The sequence below is a fragment of the Mesoplodon bidens genome (assembly GCF_964165515.1).
Source record: "Mesoplodon bidens genome assembly, chromosome: 9".
Lineage (NCBI taxonomy): Eukaryota > Metazoa > Chordata > Mammalia > Artiodactyla > Ziphiidae > Mesoplodon > Mesoplodon bidens.
This window is the reverse complement of record NC_138166.1, coordinates 68,610,810-68,630,011: the sequence shown is the minus strand read 5'-3', so window position 1 is coordinate 68,630,011 and position 19,202 is coordinate 68,610,810. Positions and strand designations below refer to the sequence as shown.

At 39.0% G+C, this 19,202-nt stretch overlaps 2 protein-coding genes across 2 annotated transcripts in view; one reads left to right on the top strand and one right to left on the bottom strand.

The window, feature by feature from the left end:
- LRRN3 (leucine rich repeat neuronal 3) overlaps positions 1-7,147 on the bottom strand; it is a 38,064-nt gene extending 30,917 nt beyond the window's left edge. The window contains exon 1 of the mRNA XM_081244026.1: positions 6,552-7,147. The gene's annotated coding sequence lies outside the window, so the exon portion shown is untranslated. The remainder of the gene's footprint in view (positions 1-6,551) is intronic.
- Positions 1-19,202, top strand: part of IMMP2L (inner mitochondrial membrane peptidase subunit 2) — a 903,124-nt gene that overhangs the window by 461,468 nt on the left and 422,454 nt on the right. The window lies entirely within an intron of this gene.

The window sequence follows — 19,202 nt, the reverse complement described above, 5'->3', positions numbered from 1 at the left end:
CTTGTTGGATGAATACAATCTAAGCTCTATCTTATAATGGCATTTTACATGTTTTTCATTCCAGAACTATTAGGAAAAGAGCTTCCAAGTTTTCTAAATGCTTAGAATATATTTCTTTTTCATATATGGTTGTAGCATTGTTTTTCTCATTCCATTCTACTGCACTTTCTCTTCAGTGATACAGCATTGCAACTTACACTCAGGCCCATTTTCATCCACTCCATTGTTTTACTGTCAATGCCTTAAACATGTGCAGTGTAAGGCCATTAACCCCTTGGTCTTTGTAGAAATCAAAATACGATCTGTCTAGATGTATATTGAAATTACCTCCTGCAACTATTGAAATTTCAGAAAAGTCCATTGTGGTCCCATATACTCTGTAGAATATATTCAGTATTTGGTGTTTCTGAGTGACTGATTGTTTGATGACAATAGAATTAAACATGGAGCCCAGAGACATTGTTAGCAAACAATGATAAGACCAGTATGTCTTGGGAATATGAATATAGCGGTGAGGAAACTATTCTAATGACATAAAGGCCAATATGAATTGTACCTCTGAAAATACATGTCTGCTGTTAGCATTTTTTTGAGTTTTTAGTTTTTCGTAACAAAAGTAAATTTCTGACAATGTAATTTAAATGCCCTGACCTTTCAGTGTTATGAGACTGTAAGATATTATGGAGCAAATTTTACCAGTGGAATGAATCTACTAGAATATTTGGCCTTGTTCCTTTATAGTCATTTTATTAATTTAATTTCCTAATTTTAGAAAGCGTTTGTAATAAAGCACATTCAGTCCTCTCTATCACAATGCAAATGAGGCCTCTTTAAGTATTTTCTGTAATCAAAATAGTCAGTATTATTCATGTCATTGGCAAGTGTTGAAAGTCCTGAGACTTGCTGAAGGCCATTGCTTAGCCATGGCCCGTTAGCAGGCTCAGTTCCAGGAGTTATACATTCTCCCCTTCCTGGAGTCACTGCTTTGTACAAGTCAGGAAACACTGCCTCCTTTCTCACTTCTCAGGGAATTAAATCCCAGGGGTTTCAGGACTCTGGAAATAGAAAATATTGCTTGTTGATGCTAAGCCTTTCAAGTGGGGCACTGGGGAGTCCATGGGCCTTTTCAATGCAGACATGGAAAAGAGTGGTGATGTTTACGTAACCCTTCTTAAACAGAGTAGCTGATTATCTGTAGAATGCTTCACCTTCTGCAAGTAAAGCTTTACATGGTAACCTTTAGAACATGTGCTTCAGGGATTTTCATTTATTCCAAGGATGACATTACTTTTGAAAGATAAAATCTCCCTTAGAAAGGGCCCTCAGAATAATCTGAATAAATTTACTGGCATTTTGAGGTCTTTGTGTGCCATTTTCTCTCCAAGATTAATTAGAAAGGAGATGCCAAAGAAGCCGCTTTTCTAGTAAACTTTATCCATTGGTGGTGCTTCAAATGACTTTGAGGACTTTGCTCTTAATTTTCCAACAACCTGGAACATGCCTGAATAATTTACTCATCCCATTTTATCCAATGTTTGAGACCTTTGTCAAGTATCTGTTTATCAGAGTGCTAATGCTGTCAGACAAACATATGGATGAGTAGGTAGAAGACATGAATCTTTTTATCCAAGAATAGATGTTGGTTGTGTGTTGTCGTTGTTGTTGTTTTTTAAAATTTAACTTGGGCATATTATTAGCTGTGATGTAAATTAAGAAGTACAGATTTTTAATTGAAGAAATCTATCCACATATAGTGTGGTATGGTACAAAGGGCATAAAACTTGAAAGGGTTAGGCTAGAGTGGGATTTCAGGGAAAAGGGAATGAATATTTACTAATGGGCTCACAAAGTGCCAGGTACTATGATCATTGCTGTACCGTCTTTGGAGTGAGGCTACCCAACTCCTCCACACGTTAGCTCCCTGACTGTCACAAGTCTCTAACCTCACAGAACTTAATTCTCCAATCTTAAAAGAGAGGTGATCATCATTACTCCCTTAGCAGGTTGTTGGGAGTAGCAAATGTCATTTACTCTGTACACAGTGTAGCTCTTAAACAAATAGTCACAATTACTGTGTTAATTTTGTATCCTCCTTTACTTCCCCAAAGTTTTTGGGTCAGTTCATTGCTATTATCTTAGCGAAATGTGGAGAGCACATTTAGAAACAGAGAAATTTGCCAAGAAGAAAAAATAGGGCTGTGAAATTAAGGAGGTATGTCACTGTCTACAAAGGCTCTTACTTTTAACTTTGGAAATGAAAGGGTAAGGCAGAATGGGGGAGATGGAGAGAGGAAAGTAGGGATTGCTATTCTGAGAGTTTCCTCTGTGAGGTGTAGAAGCAAAGCATGAGAATGGACACTGCATATAAAGAAGACACATGTTAAGTGCCTTAAAATATTACTGGTAAACCCAGTAAAAAAGGATTGGAGAGTCTCTTCAGAATTCCTGGGAAAACTTACAGTGGCTGATCAATAACTGAATTTCTATAGGTGAAGGAGAGCAGTATTATTATAAGATGTTTTAAAAACAGGGCAAATCTCTAACTTTTATGACTTATTACAGAATATAGTAGACTACATCCCAAAGACAAATATTTGATTGTGAGGTACTTAACAAATCATATTGCTTCTATTGTTGAATGTCTGCTTTTACTTTTAGAGTGCTTGATTATCTGGATAAACACCTCCTTAAGTTTTTTTTTTTTTTTGCATATACCTATGTGTCTTTTCTTTAACTTATTAAAGAATATTATCTTTGGAAGAGTGAGCAGGCAGACCTTTAACAGACTGCTGGAGGGAGCACCCTAGGCCTCCAATAAAGAGCTGGGTGATTTGGGGTAAAGATGTTAAACCCTTTGGGCCTCAGTTTCTTCCCCAGTAAAAAACGAGCATATTAGACCATTTACCAAAGGTCCCATTCAATCCTAAAATTCTATTATTATACGAAAATCTCTTCCCCTTCTTCATTTCCTCACGCTGAGGTTGTGTAATGTGCTTTTATGAATGGCACCTTAAAAACTAGCCCTCCCTCATCACAACCTAAAGATAAATTAACATAGTAGCAAACAGTTATATACAAATATGACAATTATGCAAATACAGTAGATGGCCCAGTGGGCACTGCATTTCTTCACAAAATTTGAGAGGAACATCTTGTCATCTCTGCTCCCCTTGACTTAATGACTTCTAAATAGCGCCAACTGAGATCTATTTCTACCCCTCCCATCAGGTTAAAGAAACATTTATATTTCTCTGTGTTACTTTTTCTGTCCTCTGGCACCACCTACTTTCTTTATATGAAGTTTGATTTCCTTTTACTTTGTGGCCGAGGGAATGATTGCTGTCATGTACTACTTGCTAAGTGTCCAACCAGACATCACTTCATCAGAAGAGAGCCAGGGAGGCATGCACTGTACAGTGCGTGGGACCTGTGTTCAGTTGCTACGCTGGGAAGCTTTCCTAAGTGCTGCTCTCGCAGCCAGCATAAAAGAGCTTTACTTTTGGCAGCCCTGACAAGATATACTGATCTATTGCCCATATTTACCTGCTTTATTTAGTTGCATGGGACCAAGGAGTGATACATAAGTGATTACACCCTCAGAACCAGATCTCCATGGAACATTATAAGTGGCTGCAGATGTGTCCAGTGTTTCTCCAGATTGGCTGGAGCTACATTATTTTAAATCATTCTTCGGGGGTATCCTCACTGAGGCTAGAAGTGGGACTCATTTTTTAGCATGCTATTAGCTTCCTTTTAAATGATCTCCTTCAGATTCCCCAACAGATGTCTCATCTGTGACCATCTTCAGGGGCTGCTAATTAAGTAATACTATTTAACTTACATAAGTGTTATTTTTAAATTCAGATTACAAACCTTTCTCATCAACATAATTATTTTGTAATAAATATCACAGTGTCATTTTACATAGGCATTTTGCACCAGAAAAAATTCAGAGTTGGGGGAAGAAAGTAAAACATTGAACCCATCTTGTGGCCAAAAAAAAAAAAGGAGTAGGTGTAAAAAAGATCAAAAATAATAAAATACAGTTAGTGAATTATAAGTTGATTACTATTTTCATAAGTCCATAAATTGCTGGGCTAGAAAGCTGATATCACTGTTTTTAAGCTATTAACAGCAGCAACAATAACCAAAGAAAAAAATTCCACCTACTAATCAGCATTCTAACTAAGCATGTTCCCTGTGAAAAGCAACACTCTGAAAACATGGTTCTTTGAAGCTTGTCTTGCCAGAAAGCTATTATTTCTGGTATAGCTTCATGATTGGGGGAGACTGTGGTTAAGTCTTGCAGGCACGCTCATATGTCCATCATCTGGCATTGGTAGATGCTGATCAGATCACCAAACTCCCTGGCACACAATGAGTGACAACCCCAGGGTTCTGGAGTGATTGTATTTCTCAGACTCAAGTGGGCACAGTATTGATCTCTGTAATCCACAAAATATGTATGTGAGCTTTACCAAGGTTAAAGAGTGAATCCACTGTTCTTAGGTGTCATTGATTGCAATTTTAAAATAGGTTGGGTAGGATTTAAGAATGTGTGTGTTTGGTATGGAAAGTTTCCCCAGAAAAGGTCTAGGGAAAACTGAAATCAATACTGCAATGCTACATTATACAGGAGTTTGAAATCCGGAGGTTGAATATCTGCTTCAAGCTTTTTCTCTTGGCTAGGAACTTAGGAGGTACCTCAAAAATATCACATCTGTTCTGTGACAGAAGGCATACTTCTAATGAATAGCAGAAGAGCAAATAGACCTTTTCCTCCTTGTAATGAATCATTTTGTTTTCCTATAGATTGCGTGTGGCGTTTGAGGCAGAGCGAACAAACTTGCCAATATTTTGAGCGAATGCTTCAGCACCTTTCATTTTTCACTCTGAGCAGGAAACCTCTTCTTAAACTTGTTCATTTTACAGAGGGAAAATCGAAGCCCATGGCATATTGTCAGAGCTGCTTTATTGTCATCATTTACAAAGGTCCCTGGAATTAATTGACCTCTTACATTACATATTGTAAAGTGACTCATTTTTTGACACATTTATGGGAAAGTGGCAGGGTCTAAGTGGCTGGTTACTGTCTCTTGGTTTTGGCTCATATTTATAAACTAGAAAACCAATAAAAACTCTGAAATTACAGTTGTAGAAAAAAATAACGTGCAGTTCGAAAGAAGCCGTCTCCATTAACTATTTGGTTAGTTGACCTAAAGGAAAGGAGGAGGGAGCTGCAAAAGATGAAATGTAAATACTTGGTTTGTTTTAATATCTTTACAGGATCCATTAAAGGGGGTCGTCAATGTTTCCATGAACATCCTCAATTGACGTTGTCTGTTTGAAAGCATATTCTAAGTAGCTGGCTTCCTTTCACACGACTGGAAGTATAAATTAACCCACACTGTATACCATGAATCATCGCTGCATAGATGCTCATAGTTTACTGAGAGTAATTCTGTCTCAAAGACATTGCTTCTGAGGCTAATGAGGAGAAATATAGGGTATAAACAGTATTTATAGTGCCAGGGCACACTGCTTTCTAGATAGATATTTTGAATCCTTTTTTTTTTTTTTCACATTGTCCCCTTTTCACTAAATGAGGAAGGTTCGACTCATTCTCCTCGCTTGCTTTCACGAAAATTAGATGCACGGAAACAAGGACATATTGTTAAAAATGAATAAATTAGAGGAGAATTAAGCCTTCTAGCTCAGTAACAGCAAAGGGAATATAGCCGCTGGTTTGAACAAACAATCTTCTTAAATAGGAAATGTATTTTAAAGCCATCCTGCTGTGATACTGTTAATTACCAAAAAAGATTAGAAGTCTTCTGGTTCATGGGATACTCTTACCTAGGGTTGCAGCTGCATAAGCAGCAATCAGACATTTGCACTGTCCCTTCAGACCAGCGAGGGGATGTTATTAAAGGGAAGTCATTTACCCCAATCTGTAAGATGTAGCCTGGCAGAAATTCAATAACTGTTTGTGATATGCTTATTCTGCCACTCTGCTTAGTGGTTCTGGCTCTTGACATACAGCAGCATTTGTGTTAAATCTCCAACCACTAGGTGAAAGGGAGAAAAATGCCCCATTTGGGAGGTTGTTTTCAAAACACAGAATGATGTGTGATCTGCTTTTCATTACAAGTACTGTGAAGAAAAAGCAAAATTCCCTCGCCCCCTCTCCCTCTCCTTTTCTCCTCTGGTCTTCTCTCCCACTGTCCCCTCATCTTCTCTGTCCCTCCTTTCTCTCCTCCTCCCCCCCACCCCAGCACTGCTTTTTCTCTCCCACTCACATCCTCTGATGGGCGTTCAAGCTAGTAAAATTCATGTTGGAGAATCCCACAAACACAGCTAGGCATACACAGAGCCGGAGGGCTTTTGCATTTGAATTGCCTCTCAAAAATGAAATGGAAAGAAAACTGCTCTCAGAACTCAGACCAGAAGAGAACATCAGAGGAGAATTTAGGTGTAAAAAAAAAAAAAAAGAGCATCCACTAAACAAGAAATAGAGCGTATCTATATAGAAATGCATATTTCAAACTTACCCTGTAAAAGCGGTTTCTGTGCTACACCACCTTCTGTGTCCCTGCGTGCTGGATTCCTCAGTTCCTTAGTTGCTATAATCACATGGTTGTGTTCTTGCCCGGGTGTAAATAGGTGCATACGTGTGTGTACTAAAGTATACACAAACGTGTACTATAGATATGCACACATGCAAGCAATCTTATCTCTGTATTCTAAAATGTAAACGAAGGCGGGAGGCTACAGCTAGGATTCCTTCTTTTTCCTGGAACTCTTTCTCTCAGTCGGCAGGCTGAAGCCCTCAGTCCAGTGAGGAGAGATCCTGGGAGCTGGCTTTATTTCTCCTTGTTTCCATGGTGGTTAGTGGTGCATCGTTCACCCGATCAGTTGTCACACTGACATGGTGCTGCCTGCTCAGCGGTCATTAATAACTGAACACCCTCCACTCCCCAGAGAGGGGCCAATCGCTTCGGACTGCCAAGATGTAGCGCTCGCAGCTGCTCCCGTCTGGTTGGCTGAAACAACCTGTCTGTTCTATGACACTGCTACTTAGGATACAAATAAGTGGAACAGCCTTGCTTATTTTCCTAGGTATCATTCCCTTCCTTCCCTCCTTCTTTTCTCCCTTTTTTCCTCCCTTCCTTCCCTCCCTCCCTCCCTCCCTCCTTCCCCCCTCCCTTCTTCCTTCCTTTTTTTGAGGGGGAGGAATTTTTGACAAGTTTTCCCATTTTTGGATTCTCAGTCATTCAGAGAAACTGTGTTTTCTCTCTGAAAATAGCAGGGCACATTACTAATAAGGATTTCCCAAATATTAAAAGCACCTGGGAGGGATGCAGAGCTTCCGACTCCTTCTCTGTGAAGTTCACCAAGGGCTGTATTATTTAAGCAGAGCGGCTTAAAACTGTTTGAGTGGCATTTGGTTTTTTGTAGGTCCTACTTAATTTAGCATATGTGCTTGTTGTTTAATAACACTTTTTTTGTTTGTTTTTAAAGCAATGACATTTCTTACCTGGACTGACCAGTTTTTTAAATTAAGCATATATTTGCTTCTCTATAATTCACAACATTGCATATTAAGAGAGTATTTTTAAAAAATATATTTTTCCAGTTAACATTCACTCACTTCTCCTTATGTGATGAAATTAATTTGCCAGCCACATATGAATGGGTACGTGTGTCAGGGTGTTAGTGGGTATCTGTGTGTGTGTGTTAGGGTGCATGCTTTACTAACTCTGGGGAAGAATTTCACCTGCAATAAAATTAAACCCTCAAGAAAATGATTTCTCTTTGTTCTTAGACCTATTAACTCAGAATTTATATTTACCAGGAAAATATACTATATACACCACATGCAAAACACCCACTGAATTATCAGAAATTTGAAAAGAAACACAGAAAAGCATAGTGATGTATGTTTCTGCAAGGACACCTGTGAGTAAATAGGCAGCAATTTTAAAAAATGCATGTTTTACAACCTTAATTAGCATCCTAGAGAAACATCTTGTTGAAAAGGACGGAACATGAGGATTAATTTATCAACAGGTCAAAAACAGGCTGGATTCATGACTCCAGCCCTGGTTTTGAGAGACTACCCTCTAGTGGAGTAAAAAGAAATGGCGTTTTCATGTTACTGGATTTACTTGGGGAGGGGAAAAAAACATTCACATATAATTATTCCTTAAGTATTTATTGAAATGATATAGACCAAGAGTTTACATTTATTATAATCATAATACCAGTTTTGTTTCTAAATACTAAATGTTTTCTCTCTGTGGTTTTCTTTAAAATGTTCCCAAATGCTTTATTTTTTTCTTTTATAAAACTTTATTCAAATGGTTCTTAACCTTTTGAATAAAAATAAGTTCAAGACATAAGTAGTATCTTGTTTAACCTAGTAACACTTGTTTCAGAATGCTACCGTAAGAGTTTCTTCTAACCTAGGGGTAAAACAGGAATAAAGACACAGACCTACTTGAGAATGGACTTGAGGATATGGGGAGGGGGAAGGGTAAGCTGTAACAAAGCGAGAGAGAGGCATGGACATATATACACTACCAAACGTAAGGTAGATAGATAGTGGGAAGCAGCCGCATAGCCCAGGGAGATCAGCTGGGTGCTTTGTGACCGCCTGCAGGGGTGGGATAGGGAGGGTGGGAGGGAGGGAGACACAAGAGGGAAGGGATATGGGAACAGATGTATACGTATGACTGATTCACTTTGTTATAAAGCAGAAACTAATAAGAAAGAAAGAAAGAAAGAAAGAAAGAAAGAAAGAAAGAAAGAAAGAAAGAAAGAAAGAAAGAAAGAAAGAAAGAAAGAAAGGAAGGAAGGAAGGAAGAAGGAAGAAAGAAAGAAAGAAAGAAAGAAAGAAAGAAAGAAAGAAAGAAAGAAAGAGTTTCTTCTTTACTAGACACTCTAGCGCTTACACCGTGTTAGGCACCTACGATCCAGTGTCGGGAACGTTGTGATGCGCTGTGTCTACATTTACTTTAATGTACTTGTGATAATAGTAACTCACCCAATCTTACTCTCTCCAGCGCCAATTTCTTGCCTATTCCAAATAATTTCACCACTGGCAGATTTTTATTTCCGCATATGGAAGAATTATATTAAAATTGTGATAACTACGTGAAAAAGGAATTTTAGTTTTATACCATTGGTTCCTTAAGCATTTCATTGTGGTTGATTGGTGTTGACTGTATAATTGACAAATCCAGTTATCAAACCAATTATAATGGACTCCCATAATGAAAGGAAGTGGTGATAATCAAACAGATAGATGATTAAACTACTTTCTTGGTTTATAAATGAAACCAACAGTCATAACTAATATTATAAATTTCAGTCTCTTTCAGAAATCATATAAAAATCTAAGTTTTAATTCCGTGAGAGTGGAATATTTTAAATGCTACCTTATGCTCTATCATAGGAAGTTGTTTTAACTTCCTGTGATTACCTCTTTCTGGCATATGGGAGATGAGATAGCTTTTCTTGCAATTGTCCTTTTGGTGTAGGCACATGATAAATTCAAAAGATTTCATACTCATTTTTATAAATTTAATATCATGGAACATTAGAAATGAGATTTCAATGTGAGAGAGAAAATAACTCTGCCTTTGGATAAAAAGAGTGAGGGTTTTGTTCTTTGGCTGTAGTTTCCTTTTGATACAAGAGCACCAGCAGCTGAGTAGAAGCAGTATATGTTTCAGGTGATTTTTTACTTTTGCATCAGGTCAATCATTTGTTAGTAATGAAAGGTAGCCCTCCAAAAAATATGTTAAGAACTTATTTAATTATCATATCTATATAATAAAGTACCATGTGAAGACATTAAATTGTGACAGGATGAGGATTTGGGGGCTTTTGAATTAGTACAATTGTGAATGGTCATCAAATGAGAAACAAAGTCTTAAAACTCTAATGCCCTGAGTCCTAAAAGTTCAAGAAACGTGATATGTGCACACAGCTGGTCAGAGAGAGCAAGACTAGAACCCCACAGGTCTTCCAAGATTTTTCCGCTATATCACCCTCTTATGATTGATAGGTCTCTGCTTTTTCTTCTTTTCCTCCTTCCCTTTTCTTCTTCTTTCCAAGTTTTTTTTTTCCTTTAGAATCCATTGCAAATACAGTGTATTACATGGATGTGCATGTCAGCTGCCTCGTAATAAATATCTGCAGGGTTTCCTGAATGAGTACTCAGTTCTAATGAAAATGTATTGAAATGATTTTTAACCATAAATGAGTAATTACAGCCCTTAAATTATGTTGAAAGAGTTCTGCCTGGATCATCAAATAAGAAAATATAAGGGTGCAATAAATATGTATTTGTGGTTGAAGTTAAAGCTACTCATTTGTGAAGGTTTATTGCTGTTTCGTGGAATCCTAGGCAGTGTTTGCCTCTGCACTTTTGTTAGAGAAGTAGTCTGGGTAGTGGGTCAGAGTGCAGGTTCTGGGGACAGACAACCTGGGTTTGAACGCTTACCTTGCCATTTTCTACCTTTGTGACCCTCAGCAAGAACTTAACATCTCTGCATCTCAGTTTCCTCCTAGGATTGTTTTGAGGATTAAAGTAGTTAATATATTTAAAAGCTTAGAAAAGTACCTGGAACATAGTAAGCTTGAATGAATGTTTGACATCACTATTATTTTCATTATTATCATTGTCATTGTCATCATATCGTCATTTGTTCCAACTATCCCCTTTGTTTGGGGTTTCCTTTCTACCTTCCATTCTAAGTCCCTGCCTCTCACTTTGTCTACATACTCTGAAATAAGTTAGTTCAGTTCACATGCTGCTTCCCCTGTGGAATCTTCTCTGATCCTCTAACAAGATAGGAGCTCTCATTTGACCCACGCTAGCATTCTTTATCCCTGCTATCACTTATCACTTTTTTTTAATATATTACAACAGTTTCTGTAATTTGACCCTTTTTAGTCTCTAAGATTCTCCTGCATGGGGGAGAGGTGTCTGTGTCTTAATCATCTTTAATATCTATAGCATGTAAAAACATGGAGAAAAAAACATTTGTTGCATACTGTTTGTTTTAAAAATTATTTGATCTTCACAACATCTTAATAAGATAGATATTTTTATCCCCATTTGACAGTGTAGAAACATTGGCTCAGAGAAATTAAGTTACTTGCCCAGTGTCCCAAAACTATTAAATAATGGAGCTAAAATTTGAACTCAGTTTGGTCTGCCTACAGAGCCAAGGCTCTTTTTACTGCACAGGGCACTCAGTATTCATTTGTAAAATAAGCGAATGCTTGATTGATGACTGAGTCAACCAATTAAATGTAGTCAGCACCAAGGGATGCTAAAAATAAAAATACTATTTTAAAAAAGGAATAAATTTTATGCACTCGACAGTGGATGTTTTTATATAGTTACTGTTGGTTCAGTGTTAATGACAGAATTTTTATTGCTGGCACCATTTGGGAAATAGAGCTCTGAAGAGATGCAGTGCCTGGTTAGAAAGATGAACTGACATGTTAAATACATGTGAATGGCCACTGATGAAGAGGGGCTGACACTGAACTGAGAAGATCTTCAGTGGCACTGTCCGTCCTCGTCTGATTCTGATGCCAGATTTGCTCGTAAGTTAGAAACAGGATGTAAAGTGAGGAACCTTGGCTGTTTGTTAGAATGTTGAACTAAAGCAAGTTGGAGCAGTGTTCTCATTTTCTTTTTCAAGGGAGTTTTGAAAAGTAGAATTGGAAAAAAAAAATGAGATCCTTATTTAACTATAGGTCTTGGTTTTTTTTGCGGTACACGGGCCTCTCACTGCTGTGGCATACCCCGTTGAGGAGCACAGGCTCCGGACGTGCAGGCTCAGAGGTCATGGCTCACGGGCCCAGCCACTCCGCGGCATGTGGGATCTTCCCGGACCAGGGCATGAACCCGCATCCCCTGCATGGCAGGCAGACTTTCAACCACTGCGCCACCAGGGAAGCCCTAGGTCTTGTTTTTTAATACAGGATATGACTCCAGTTGAAGGACAAAAGTAATTTCACCCCTTGAGGAAATTCACAACCAAAAATGAGAAAGATGTCAGAAGTCAAGGAGATAAATCTCTGTCTTTCTGTCTCTTCCTCAGATTCCTCTCTTCTTCCCTCTCGTCCTCCTTGTCTTTCTCTAAGTCTAAAATTGTCTCTCATCTCGGCTTCTCTCTGCTCATCCCTTTTGTCTTCCCTTTCAGAGGATTGACTTTAACTTCTTCTCTAGCCATGTAAAAAATAGTGAAATAGTAAAGTACATTTTTAGAAAATATATACAGGTAAATAGATAAGTAAGTAGCCAGATAGGTAGTTCATAGGTTGCACAGGAATAACTGGAAAGAAATCTATCAAAAAAGAAAATATGGGGCTTCCCTGGTGGTGCAGTGGTTGAGAGTCCGCCTGCCGATGCAGGGGACACGGGTTCGTGCTCTGGTCTGAGAAGATCCCACATGCCGCGGAGCGGCTGGGCCCGTGAACCATGGCTGCTGAGCCTGTGCGTCCGGAGCCTGTGCTCCACAACAGTGAGAGGCCACAACAGTGAGAGGCCCGCGTACCTCAAAAAAAAAAAAGAAAGAAAAAGAAAATATTCTAAACTATTGGTAGTAGTTATCTTTGATGGGATAATGGTTGTTTTTCGTTTTTGGTTTTGTTTTTGATAAAGTGCTGACCTGTATATGACATCATTTTTTTAAATTGAAGCATAGCTGAAATGCTGTGTTAGTTTCAGGTGTACAGCAAAGTGAAGTGATTCAGTTCTGTGTGTGTGTATTCTTTTTCAGATTATTTTCCATTATAGATTATTACAAGATATTGACTATAGTTCCCTGTGCTATACAGTAGGACCTTGTAGTTTATTTTATATATAGTGGTATATATCTGTTAATCCCAAATTCCTAATTTATCCCTCCTCAACCCTTTTCCCTTCGGTAACCATAAGTTTGTTTTCTATGTCTGTGGGTCTATTTATGTTTTGTAAATAAATTCATTTATATCATTCTTTTAGATTCCACATTTAAGTGATATCATATGATATTTGTCTTTCTCTGCTTAACTAAGTATGATGATCTCTTGGTCCATCCATGTTGCTGCAAATGGCATTATTTCATTCTTTTACAGCTGAGTATATTCCATTGTGTGTGTGTGTGTGTGTGTATATATATATATATATATATATATATATATATATACACACCACATCTTCTTTATCCATTCATCTGTTGATGGACATTTAGTTTGCTTCCATGTCTTGGCTATTGTAAACAGTACTTCTATGGACACTGAGTGCATGTATCTTTTCATATTAGAGTTTTCATCTTTTCTGGCTATATGCCCAGGAGTGGGCTTGCTGGGTCATATGGTAATTCTATTTTTAGTTTTTTAAGGAACCTCCATATTGTTCTCGATAGTGGCTGCACCAATTTACATTCCCACCAATAGTGTAAGAGGGTTCCCTCTTCTCCACATGATAATGGGTGGTTTTTAATTTTCTTTTTATGCTTCTCAGACTTTCTGCAGTCAATATGTATTTTTATAATCAGAAATAATAGCTATTTTTGAAAAAAAGATATGAATTTCTTTTGGGGTAAAATTTTACTTCTATACCTGGAGCTGTTTTGTTTAGTAAAACATCTAACTTTCTTAACTTAATTTCAATTCTATCTATGATATAATAATTTAAATCGAAACACAACAGTAATAATAGTAGACACCATTTATTGAGTTCTTGTCTTGTGCCAAGTGGTCTGTTAAGAGTTTTTCATGAACTGTATCATTCAGTCCTCCCTATTAGAATACCAGGTAACCATTAGTCTCATTTTACAGATCAGAAAACTGAGGGCTGAGTGTGCAAAAACTCACTTAGTTGCTTATTAGTGGAGTCAGCAATCAAACCAAAGTCTGTCTGAGTCTAAGGCTAACACTTGTAACCACTGTGCTACACTGACTCTGATATGTTTCCCATATCGCTGTCCAGTCATTCTCTGTATTCCTATTTCACATCCCATCCCTCAGCTACATCAAATGCCTTATCATTTCCTGAACAAATCTTGTCTGTTGGATTCTTCACAGTTTATTTCTTCTTAAGTGTATCAGGTCTACAAGGCTTCTGCTCAAAAATCCCATCTTTTAAGAAGCCCCCCTCCATCTCAGTGAGATAAGTATTTCCTTATTTTATCATAATTTAAATTTACCTTTTATTATTGTATTTCTCTCACTCTAATACATATTATCTTTTATGGTTTATTTGTGCCTAAATAGTAAGCAACTTGAAGGCAGAAAATATGTCCTATTTGCTTTGTATATTCAGTAGTGAATTTTACATATTAAAAGGTCAATGTTTGATTAATTAAACCCCATCATGTGACTGAAGGAATAATTTACTACTCTCACGCGTGTGCTGGTTTTCTTCCAAGCATTTGAGTAAAATCAGAGAATTGCTTAGTTAATAAAAAATCTGCCTCTCAAGGTGGTAGATTTTGTCAGATCAGTTACACATGAGACTATTCATAAGAGAGCTGTTATTTATGGGAGAATAGAGTGTCTCTTGACTTAGCTTCTTCCTCTTTTGCTATTCTTTGATTAGTACATGTTAAATGCAGTTGTGTTCATATAACTACTAAGATTCATGTAAGTTCTAGGCAAAAATTAAACTCCAAGAACCAAATGGCAGGTAGGTTCATAAGAATTCTAGGCAGGGTCTTCCCTGGTGGCGCAGTGGTTGAGAGTCTGCCTGCCGATGCGGGGGATGTGGGTTCGTGCCCTGGTCCGGGAGGATGCCACATGCTGAGGAGCAGCTCGGCCCGTGAGCCATGGCTGCTGGGCCTGCGCATCCAGAGCCTGTGCTCCGCGGCGGGAGAGGCCACGGCAGTGAGAGGCCCGCGTACCACAAAAAAAAAAATAAATAAATAAAGAATTCTAGGCAAAAATTAAGAACCAACATGGCATGAGATAACACTTTGTGCAATATTCTTAGGCAAAATCTGCTGGTATTTTCTTGCTTTTACATGAGTTATTTTGTAAGGTGGGCTAATGAAAGTTATCAGTTTTTTATGTCTAAGCAGGAGATCAAGGCAGTGATTTCTGAGCCAGAGAAAACAAGCTTTTTTTGTCAGTAAAATATTTAGGCATCCTTTTATATTGCACCATAGAGGTTAAAGAGTTGTTTGAATTTTCATGAATATTTTATGTCACTTTTGCTTGACTTCTACTAAATGGGAGAACAAAGGTGACTGTTATCATTCTCATCTGGTTCTCTTCCTTCATTGATGGAGCATACAGGAGGCCCAGAGCCAAAGTTCTGTGTCTGATCTTTTAGTGATTGTTCGCAGAGTTATTCCTTTTAGGGTAGGGAAGGTGTTTTCAGGAATGAAAGCCATTTACTACAACTAGCAACGATGGCGGAAGAGATGGGAGATTCTTGTAGTTACTTCTTATACTGATGCCACTGCTGAATTTTCAGCTTTAAATCTTACAATTTTCTTCAACTCTATCTTATAATCCTACTCTATTCTACTAGGACTATTTGGGGCGGCGGATTCTACTCCAACCTTTGGTCTTTAGAATATTTTCAGAAATGAGTTGATAAGATGAGCAGGTAAAGGTAGTTCTGAGCAGATTCTGGACACTCCATACTTATTTATTTTTGACAGTTACTGCTTCATTTATTATCACTCTGTATATTTAAGTCAGGCCTGGCTCTCTTTGGATTTGGCCTGTTCATCAGCTGGTTTCTGATTCAGGAGCTGGGGAGGGTAAAAGAAGTTCTGAGTAATATAAGAAGTAGTGAAATCTAGTCAAATGCAGGTGGATAAATGTGCAGACTTTGCCTGACAGAATTCGAGTTTTGTCTATCGGTGGCATTTGTTGACCTCTGAGTGTGTATAGAGAATTCTTCAAGGAATTACGAGACTGTCCCTGCCAGTGTCTTCTATTTTAAAACTGTTAGTAGCTGTTCATACTAAGTGTGTGTGTTAATCAAGATACTTTTGGCTGCCAGGGAGACAAATGCTATTTTAACTAGCTTAGGTTAAAATTAGCTTAGGTTTAAACCAGCTCAAGTTACAAGGTGGGGTTATGGGCAGGGTAGTGTAGTCTTACATGCAACAATAATATGGGCGGGAGAGAAACTGGACCTCAGAGACAGATTGGCCGTGAACTCACATGATGCCAGGAGATTCTTTTTCTGTTCTCCTGTGTCTGCTTTTCTTGGAGTATTGGGTTTATTCTCTTCTACTGCTGGTCAGCTTTCTTTACATGTCTGACAGCATGACCACCAACAGCTCTCATGTTCTTCATCTCGCAATTTTACCACCAGGGAGACTATCCCTTTCTCTTAGTTCCAATGTGAAAAATTTGGAGGGAATTCCTACTTGGGCCACATGTTTATTCCTGGATAAAGCACTATTCTGTCATCCCTGCCCAAATTAAAGGGTAGAGGACAAGGAGAAGTTCCCCAGGAAAAGGAAGGTGTCCACTAGGTAAGCAATAAGGACTTCATAATATTAGATACTATTTATGGAGTGCTGTCTACCAGATGCTGAGCTAAATAAGCGCTTTGCTTACAGCGTCTCTTTAGTGTCTTAGAGTTAGTTTGTAAGCAGATACTGTTTCCTCCTTTTACAGATAAAGAGGAAGCAGATTTCTTCACTCCCTATGATAACATGGCTTGTGAATGGCTCAGCCAGGGTTGGAATCCACATCAATCTGACTCCCAAGCTTGAGTCTGGAACCACTCACTGTGCTAAGTGTCACGTGGTTATCAAATGAAACTTAGAGCAGTGTCCATGGAGCACACACTTAACGCTTTTCCTCAGCATGGCAGTGTTGGACAGCCAGTCAGGCTATGCTTCCTGCCATCAGTAGCCACAGTGCCAGTGGTTGAGGACCCGCTGAACACCTTGTGTCCTCCCTGGAAGTGTTAAGAGTCAGACAGGGTGGGCACTGGAGCCCCTGCCTGGCCTGAACCATGTCCTCCCTCCGGTCCTCTGAACTGTGAATAGCCTTTAACTGAGATCAAAGTTCTGTAACCTTCGCCATCTGTTGGATTCTCAGCAAGTCACTCTCTGAGACTCATCCTTATATGAGGTAGGCCTCTCCTCACCCTGCCTCTCATTCCACGTACTTTTCTCGTCACAGATAACACGGCTCCAGCACCCTCTTGCATACCATCATCCAGCTGCTGTATGCTTAATTCTACACAAATCCTCCCAATTCTTTCCGCTTTTTCTATTTTTCTTTTGTAAGCAGATTTCCCATCCTTTCAATGATATCCCAGACCTCTTCTTCTATTTCCTGCTTCAGCTGAAATCTAATCTCCTTTCGGGACTTGATTATTTTTATGGCCATCTCTGCTTGGAGACCACTCATTTTCCCACCCCTCAGGGCTGTGTGTGTGTATGTGTGTGTGCACATGCATATGTGTGCATATTGATGGAGGATCATGTTTCTGCACCTCCTCTGGCTTCCCAGTACCAATATCAAGCCACTAATTATTAGCTCTTCTGTAAGGTGCACACCATTCCTTACCTGCCCAGTTGGCTATCACTCACCTACTTCTCAGTAGAGGCCTGTCTTTTTTTTAAAAAAATAAATTTATTTATTTATTTTTGGCTGCGTTGTGTCTTCATTGCTGCGTGTGGCCTTTCTCTAGTTGCGGTGAGCAGGGGCTACTCTTCGTTGTGGTGCGTGGGCATCTTATTGCGGTGGCTTCTCTTGTTGCAGAGCACGGGCTCTAGGCATGCGGGCTTCAGTAGTTGTGGTACACAGGCTCAGTAGCTGTGGCTCACGGGCTTAGTTGCTCCACGGCATGTGGGATCAGGGATCGAAAAGAGCTTGAACCACGGCTCAAACCATCAGCCCCGGACCAGGGCTCAAACCCGTGTCCCCTGCATTGGCAGGTGGATTCTTAACCACTGTGCCACCAGTGAAGCCCTAGAGTCCTGTCTTGATATCTGGAAAATGATATGCTTTTCCACCCAGGCTGCTGCTAAAATACTGGGAGATTTAAATTTTTCAGCATAAAACCAGCCCCAAATTATTAAATCTCCTTAAATGAAAATAACTTTCACTTTCCCTGCATTTCAAAAACCCACTCCCAGGTATGCTCCATTGATGATGTTGGTAACTGGAATTATTCTACCTTGGAAATCTTGAACTTGAGTGTCCTGCTTTCTACCATTAAAGTTCTATCTATCTGGCTCTTTTAGAGCTGTGCTCCTCCTATGTCTGCTTTTTGACACCATAGAGACCTCAGATCTTCTGAGGCCATTTCTCTCCTAGTCATTCTTATCTCTCTTCCTTTCCTACCCACCAAGGTTGATCATCTAAACTACTCACCATTCAGTCACCTTGGGTCTCTTGCTCTGGTCTCCCACCATACCTGCCCAGTCAGAACCTCTGAACAACACCATGATTGTTCTCTGCTCTTGTCTCCAAGAGGTAAATTGGTCGTGGAGGAAATCATAGTAAGTGCAGAGTGTCCTGTTTCAGCTGGGTCTTCAGCAGTGGCCTCCCATTCTTGTATTTGTCCTAAGTCAGCTCTTTATCCAGTTATCTTCAGAGAGGACTCCAAATTTTGCAGCCTCTTCAGCATCCCTTGTCATTCTCTGAATATTCTTAGGAACATGCCATTGATTTTAGTTTCATTGAACTCAGGCCTGGAGGTGTGAACTCCCTTTATTTCACAACCTTGCAACATACTGATGACTCTTTATCCACACTCATCATTATCTTTCTTTTGTAGTCTTAAAGGATGAGACTTTTTCTCTCTACAGCCCTCCCTTTTTTCCCTCAAATTCATCTACTTCTGTGTTCACAGGAATTCGTTTCTAGAAGCCTTTATCCCCATTCCACCCTGTAATTGACAAATTGCCATGAAGTTCATAGACATGCTTAATTCTTACTCATACTAAATTAATAACAACATTCTCTTAACCTTTAATCCTACTCTGTCACTCTATATCTGTCCTCCTCATAGAATTTTCTCAAGAGAGCTATCAGCATTTGAGATTACTTCATCATCACTTTCTACTTACTTTTCCAGCTCATGTTTTTCTGGCTTCTGCTCTAGCCATGCTACCAAAATTTCCCTTTGGAATCTCATCAGTGCCCTCCCAACTTGGTTCTTGTACATCAAAGCCTCCCAGTCATGCTCATGCTTGCCTACACATTCATTCTGC